Below are 6,000 nucleotides of genomic sequence, written 5' to 3' on the forward strand. Positions count from 1 at the left end.
GTTCGAAATAGGTGCAGAACACCAGAACGGCGTCTATGTACTAGCTTTTCCTACACCCATCAGTGGCTTGGGAGATGCGGGTTGAGAAAAGTAATCAACAGACGCGGTGAGGACACCGTCGTTCGCTCCATTCCAACAGGCCTACGCGGTTTCACACGTGCAAAGGGTAGAGAAGCGACACCCGGCGGGCCTGCCTGCGGGCCAGGCTGGTGAGTACGCGGGCAGCGGCAGGTTCCCCCCCACCCCCCCACCCCCAAGGTGCAGGGCAAGCCCGGCGTCTCCACAGGCCTTGCTGTGGGCGGCACAGAGGACTGAAAAGGGACAAGGAACTTGGGGCATGTGGCCAGCATCGGGCGGGTGTCTGCCGGCTGAGGAGGAAGCCGGCGCCGGTAGAGGCCTGAGGGGAGGACGCACATGGCCGGCGGCGGCGCTAACAGCAGGCGGAGGGGCGGCCCCGGGGCGCGGTACCTGCGGTCGGGCGGCGGCTGCTGCTTCCGCGAGCCTCCTTTGGCTGGCCAGGAGCCCGGCCGTGCCCTCACCCTCGTCCTCGCCCACCTCTCTCCCTGCTCTTCTCCCTCTTTACCCCCGCTTTTCCCTCCTCATCCGGAGCTCCAAAATGGCGGCGCTTGGGACGGATCACGTGAGCCGCGGGCAGGTCAGGTGACCCGAGTGGCGGGCGGAGGGGGCGGGGCGATGCTCAGGCCCCGCCCATGGGCATCTCGGGACGCCGGCTGGGCGGGCGCAAAGAGGATACCCTGCCAGCTCACTGCAATCCCCGGCTCCTGGGTGAGGTTAAGGCGCGGGTTGTTGGGCTGCCACGGCCCAAGCGTGGCCTTCTGAGTGGTCGTTGGGTCTAGAAGTCAGTGAGTGCTCACTTTGGAGTCTCCCCACGTCTCCCAAACCTGCTGTGGGCTAGGTTTCCTTTCCCTCATTGGCTCTCAGCAGTGGGCGTTGACATTCTTTACAGCCCTATGCTTCTGAATTTGTTACAGCTTTTGGTTGGGCTATACTTTTTTGTGGGGTTCTTGGCTAAAATGTAGAGGTGCTACCTAAGTTCATGGCTGGACTTCAAGTGTGCCTGGTGAGGGGCAGAGCTGGCCCTGGGAAATCTATTTGCTGGAGAGATTGAGGATTTTGAGGGAAAGAAGTCATCCTGAGAGTTGTAGGACCAGACTTGGTAGCTTGCTTCACCTGGTAGCACAACCTCAGTCCTCTGAGGGCACCATGGTGTTGGTCATTTGGATCTGTTTTATGACATACATGCCAGCTTTATAAGCAGTCCTGTTTCCATCCCCCTGCTGACAGAGTAAAATGCAATGTTAGTTAAGCGTTCCACCCAACTTCAGGAATGCTGGACAGGTTTGGTGTATTGGGAACTACACAGCAGGGTGCTTGGATCCGGGCTGAACATGTGGGCCGTGAACAGTAGGAAGGGAGTAAAACTGAAGATTCCAGTCATAGTAATGGACTTGTTCATTGAGATACGGGCATACCTGGGAGAGATTGTGGATTTGGTTCTCGACCACTGCCATAAAGCGAGTCACATGAATTTGACATCAATTGGTTACCCAGTGCATATAAAAGTTTTGTTTACACCATACTGTAATCTCTTAAGTGTGTAATAGCATTATGTCTAAAAAACAGCATACATGCCTTAATTAAAAAATACTTCATTGCTAAAATATGCTAACCATCATCTGAGCCTTCACATTCATAATCTTTTTGCAATAATAACATCAAAGGTCATAGGTCACTATAACGAACATAATAATAATGAAAAGGTTTGAAATATTTTGAGAACTACCAAAATGGGATGCAGAGACATGAAATGAGCAAATGCTGTTGAAAAAAATGGCACTGATAGACTGGCTTGATGCAGGGTTGTCACAAACCTTCAATTTGCAAAAAATGCAATAACTGCAAATTCATTAAAAAGAAAAAATGAAGCACAATAAAATGAGTTATGCCTGTATCTCTTGGGGACTTCCAGGTGTACTTAGAGACCTTTGCAGCAGGCTGGACTCTCAATTATCAAGTGGGAGAAAGATCCAACAAAACCTTGTCATTGTTCAGAGAGGTCAGTAATTCCTGAGATACAGTAAATATCTCAGGATACAAATTCACCTGAATTTGGGGGGTTGGGAAACCAGCAAATTTAGAATTCTGCTATTCCACAGAATTCTTTGCCAATTGGACCAAATAGCTAAGAAGAAGGAAAAATAAAGGATTGAATAATTTTTTTCAATAAAAGAGACTGAACAGGAGACTAGCATGGAAGGGTGGAAGGAAAAAAATTGAGGAAAACCAGAAATACATAAAAGGAAGAATGTGAGAACAAACAATGTGCAAATTTCTTTTTTCTTCTTGAGCTACTGACACAAACAATCCTTGTTTAAAGCTACCTGAAGAGAGGCTTTTCTTTAGTACTGTCTTAACTGTAATGTCCATGTATATGAAAGTTGACAGAACAGGAATCAGAGAATTATTTTACCAGAGCAGAGTGCAAAAACAAAGTGGAGAAACTATAATCTAGGGAAAATAAGGGAATTCTAAAACAAGTGAGAGGTTAAGTATATCTCTGTCTGAACTTCCTGTGGTTGTCTTTTCTAATATTCACCAGCTATTTTGCAATGTACCTCTTCCAGCACAAGGTTAGACAAAACTTCCTGGCCCTCTTCCTGGCTCAGAGGTGTGGCCTCTGACTGGTGTTGGCTAATGAATTGTGTGAAGAAGTGAGGGGTGCCACTTCCATCCTGGAACGGTTATTTGCCAGGGCAGTGCCCTCCAGAGTGCCCTTTCCCTGCTGGCTTGATAACCAGCAATGTTTGAAATGGTGGCCACCCTGTCAGCCCACATTTTAGAGTGGTGGTGATGAGCTGAGCCCCTAGCTGACCCACAATGAATATATATAAACCTCACTGAGGTTTTGGAGCTGTTTGTTACCGCACCATGACATAACCACTGCTGACTGACACTCCTCTTCCCTATACTGAAGTAACTGGAAGAGACAGAATCAATAAGAAGAAACCATTACAGGCAGATAGGAATGTTAATAAAAGAATTAAGACCTTCATTCCTGAAGACAGAGAAGGTATAAGACACAGAATCCAATACAAAAACCTGAAGACAGAGAAGGTATAAGACACAGAATCCAATAGAAAAACCTAGGCAACTTCAAAAAGCCAGTGGAGCAAAACTTCAGTATTTCTCTTTCCTACACAGAAGGTCTCCAGAAAATTGCAGTAAACGTTTTTAGGTCAGGGGAATACAAAGACATTCAGGTATAGTTCCACTGAACTTGTGGATATCTCACCGAATCTCTTTTAAGCACCTTCCACTTGCCACAGAATGTCATTTGTCATGATTTAATTAACCAATCATATTAAGATTTAGCATTATAGATAGGAAACTTGCTTACTCAGTTATCTAGTACCTACTCAGTGGAATCAGATTTTGTCTCCAGATGAGAGATGACCCAGATAACTGAATGCTTACTTCCACACATCTCATTATTCTATTTTGGGATCAGTAATTAGCTGATGAGCTTAAAGGTTTCACTTCTACAACTGTCACAGGTTTGTATCTTCTAAAGTGACCAGGTTGCCTGATAATACATGATGTGTGCTTGACAGCTTAAACCATAGCACTGTTTAAATTTGGGGAACATTCAGTACAGTGCAGTGAATAAGTTGCCAAGGCAATGACTGGTTATAAACTGAATGAGACATTAACCTGTTGAAACTTGTGGAGAAGACCAACTTGTTCCCGGACATGATACTCATGAAGGACACCTCGTCTTTGGTGTAATAGGATTAGGTTAGATTTCTTTTGAAGGGATTAATCATGTAGGTTTTTGGCACAGCACAGAGAATTGGAGGAGACATGTTAACCTGCATTTCTTTTAGTTGTAATTTTTATCGTGACCTTTAAAAAATATTCTTTGGATATACTGCCTCAAAAAAGGAAAGATTAATACACCCACAGACATAGAAAACAAACTTATAGTTCCCAAAGAAGAAGGGGGGAGGGGAGAGATAAATCAGGAGGATGGGATTAACATATACTCACTACTATATATAGCGTAGATAACCATCAAGGACCTACTGTATAGCACAGCAAACTATACTCAATATTTTGTAATAACTTATAAGTGAAAAGAATCTGAAAAAGAATATATGTATGTATATATGTATAACTGAATCACTGTGCTGTACACCTGAGACTAACATGACATTGTAAATCAACTATACATCAATTAAAAAAAAAACACAAGAAAGGAAAGATTGTGGAAGGGTCAGAGAAGGCAGTGGACTAAAAGGGGAAAAGAAAAGGATGTGATGGTGTGAGTGGAGAAGATAAACACAAAAATTTTTCCTGACTTTCTATTTAGCTCCTGTGGGACTGTGGGCAGGTAGGCTGCATCTTTCTGACGTTTTCATCCTGCCTGTAAGACAAGAAGTTCAATTTATCCTCTTTTTTTAGCTTCAAATGTCTGGTACATGGAAGTACAGAGTTTAATTATAGGAGTCCTCTGGGTTCAAAAGGGGACTTCATCATTAACAATAATGGCAAGGCTTGATTTTATTAATGAATGAAAAGATTGCTTGATGTAAGTTAGAAGGAATGTAAGATTAAAAGACATGATATATTATTATATATACTGCTGTCAGTAATAAATTAATATTAGCGCTAGGTTCCTTACACTTTGCATCTGAATGTACACCTAGAAATACTTCATAATTATAGTTCAGGTCTCAAGAATCATCATAAATTATCCATTTGTCATTCATTCTCTGCTAAAAGCCACAGACCTACATCATTTCAGCAGCACATTGACATCTAAAATCTCTGGTACTACGAGGCACACATACTAATTTGTTTCTTATTGAGGGCCAGAATAAACTAGAAGGATACACAACTGATAGTGACCAGGAAGAATTGGAGAAAGAGCAAGGGGTGTCTATTCTCAGAGTTGGGGTTTGCTTAACTTTCAGCTCAGCTGTTTTGGGTCTGAGCTGCTAACTGGTTTAGGAGAGGCCCACGAGGAGCTCAGACTGTCAGAGGACCTAAAGCAGCCCTGCAGTCCTGGCGGTGATGGAATTCTGTAGAGTTCCCTTGGTCCCTGGACTCTGTCTCATACCAGCACCTGGGAGTAAGGACAAGAATCAATGGTGGTGACATCTAGTGGCCGACCTGGGATGTGCAGTCAAGCCACAGAACACTCCAGTGGGAAGCAGGACATTTGCCTTCTCCAGCTAACTCAGGCCTGACCCCCGGGTCCCTGAATCAGTCTAAGAGTTTGCTTTCTGGCAGAGCTGTCCTGAATTCATGTTGATTTATGGTTGGGGTCCAGGAAAGGCACCAGCAGGCTGGGTGTGGAGGTGGAGTGGGGCTGCCCGTGAGGGTGTCGGCAGGCTCCCTTCAGTCTGGTCTGCATGTGCCACAGACTCAGGGCTGGGCAGAGCTGCACGGGGGAGCAGGGAGCTGGTCTCCGCCAGACTGTCTCTCTGCTTCAACGCAGACTGGTTATTGGAGCGCTCAAGCAATTTTCAGTCGTCTTTGTCAATAAAGTCAGTCTCTTTTCTACTAGGGCAATGAAAATGAGATTTTGAGGCCGCCAGAGAGCTGTCTCCTTGGGCCACTTTATCTGCCCAGGAGCCTCAGCTGAGTTGGGTGTCAGCTATTTGCTATGTCCAAAATCCCGTTGACAGGTAATACCACCTGCTTCTGAACAAGACAGTGTGATTCTAATAGGGTACCGTTAAATTCTTCTCACAGAAACGGTTTCCTTAACGCAGTGACCTTTATTGATGAGAAGGGCAGAGGAAGAAAATGAAAAGAAGAAGGAGAAGATGAAGAAAAACACTAAGAGGAAAAGTAACTGCTAATCAAACCAAGAGGGCCTGGCTAAAGGGTAATCCTGTGACCTCCAAATGTGTCGTTTGTTATTTTGACAGCTCCTCTTGAGGTGATAGACTAGGAGAAGCTGCTAGCATCACC

General features: G+C 45.0%; 1 protein-coding gene across 1 annotated transcript in view; it reads right to left on the reverse strand.

The window, feature by feature from the left end:
- The window catches only part of ZNF507 (zinc finger protein 507), a 43,535-nt gene extending 42,945 nt beyond the window's left edge, over positions 1–590 (reverse strand). The window contains exon 1 of the mRNA XM_065899484.1: positions 469–590. The gene's annotated coding sequence lies outside the window, so the exon portion shown is untranslated. The remainder of the gene's footprint in view (positions 1–468) is intronic.
- Between the last annotated feature and the right edge of the window lie 5,410 nt (positions 591–6,000).

The sequence above is a fragment of the Phocoena phocoena genome, chromosome 20 (genome assembly GCF_963924675.1).
Source record: "Phocoena phocoena chromosome 20, mPhoPho1.1, whole genome shotgun sequence".
In the NCBI taxonomy this organism is placed as follows: Eukaryota; Metazoa; Chordata; class Mammalia; order Artiodactyla; family Phocoenidae; genus Phocoena; species Phocoena phocoena.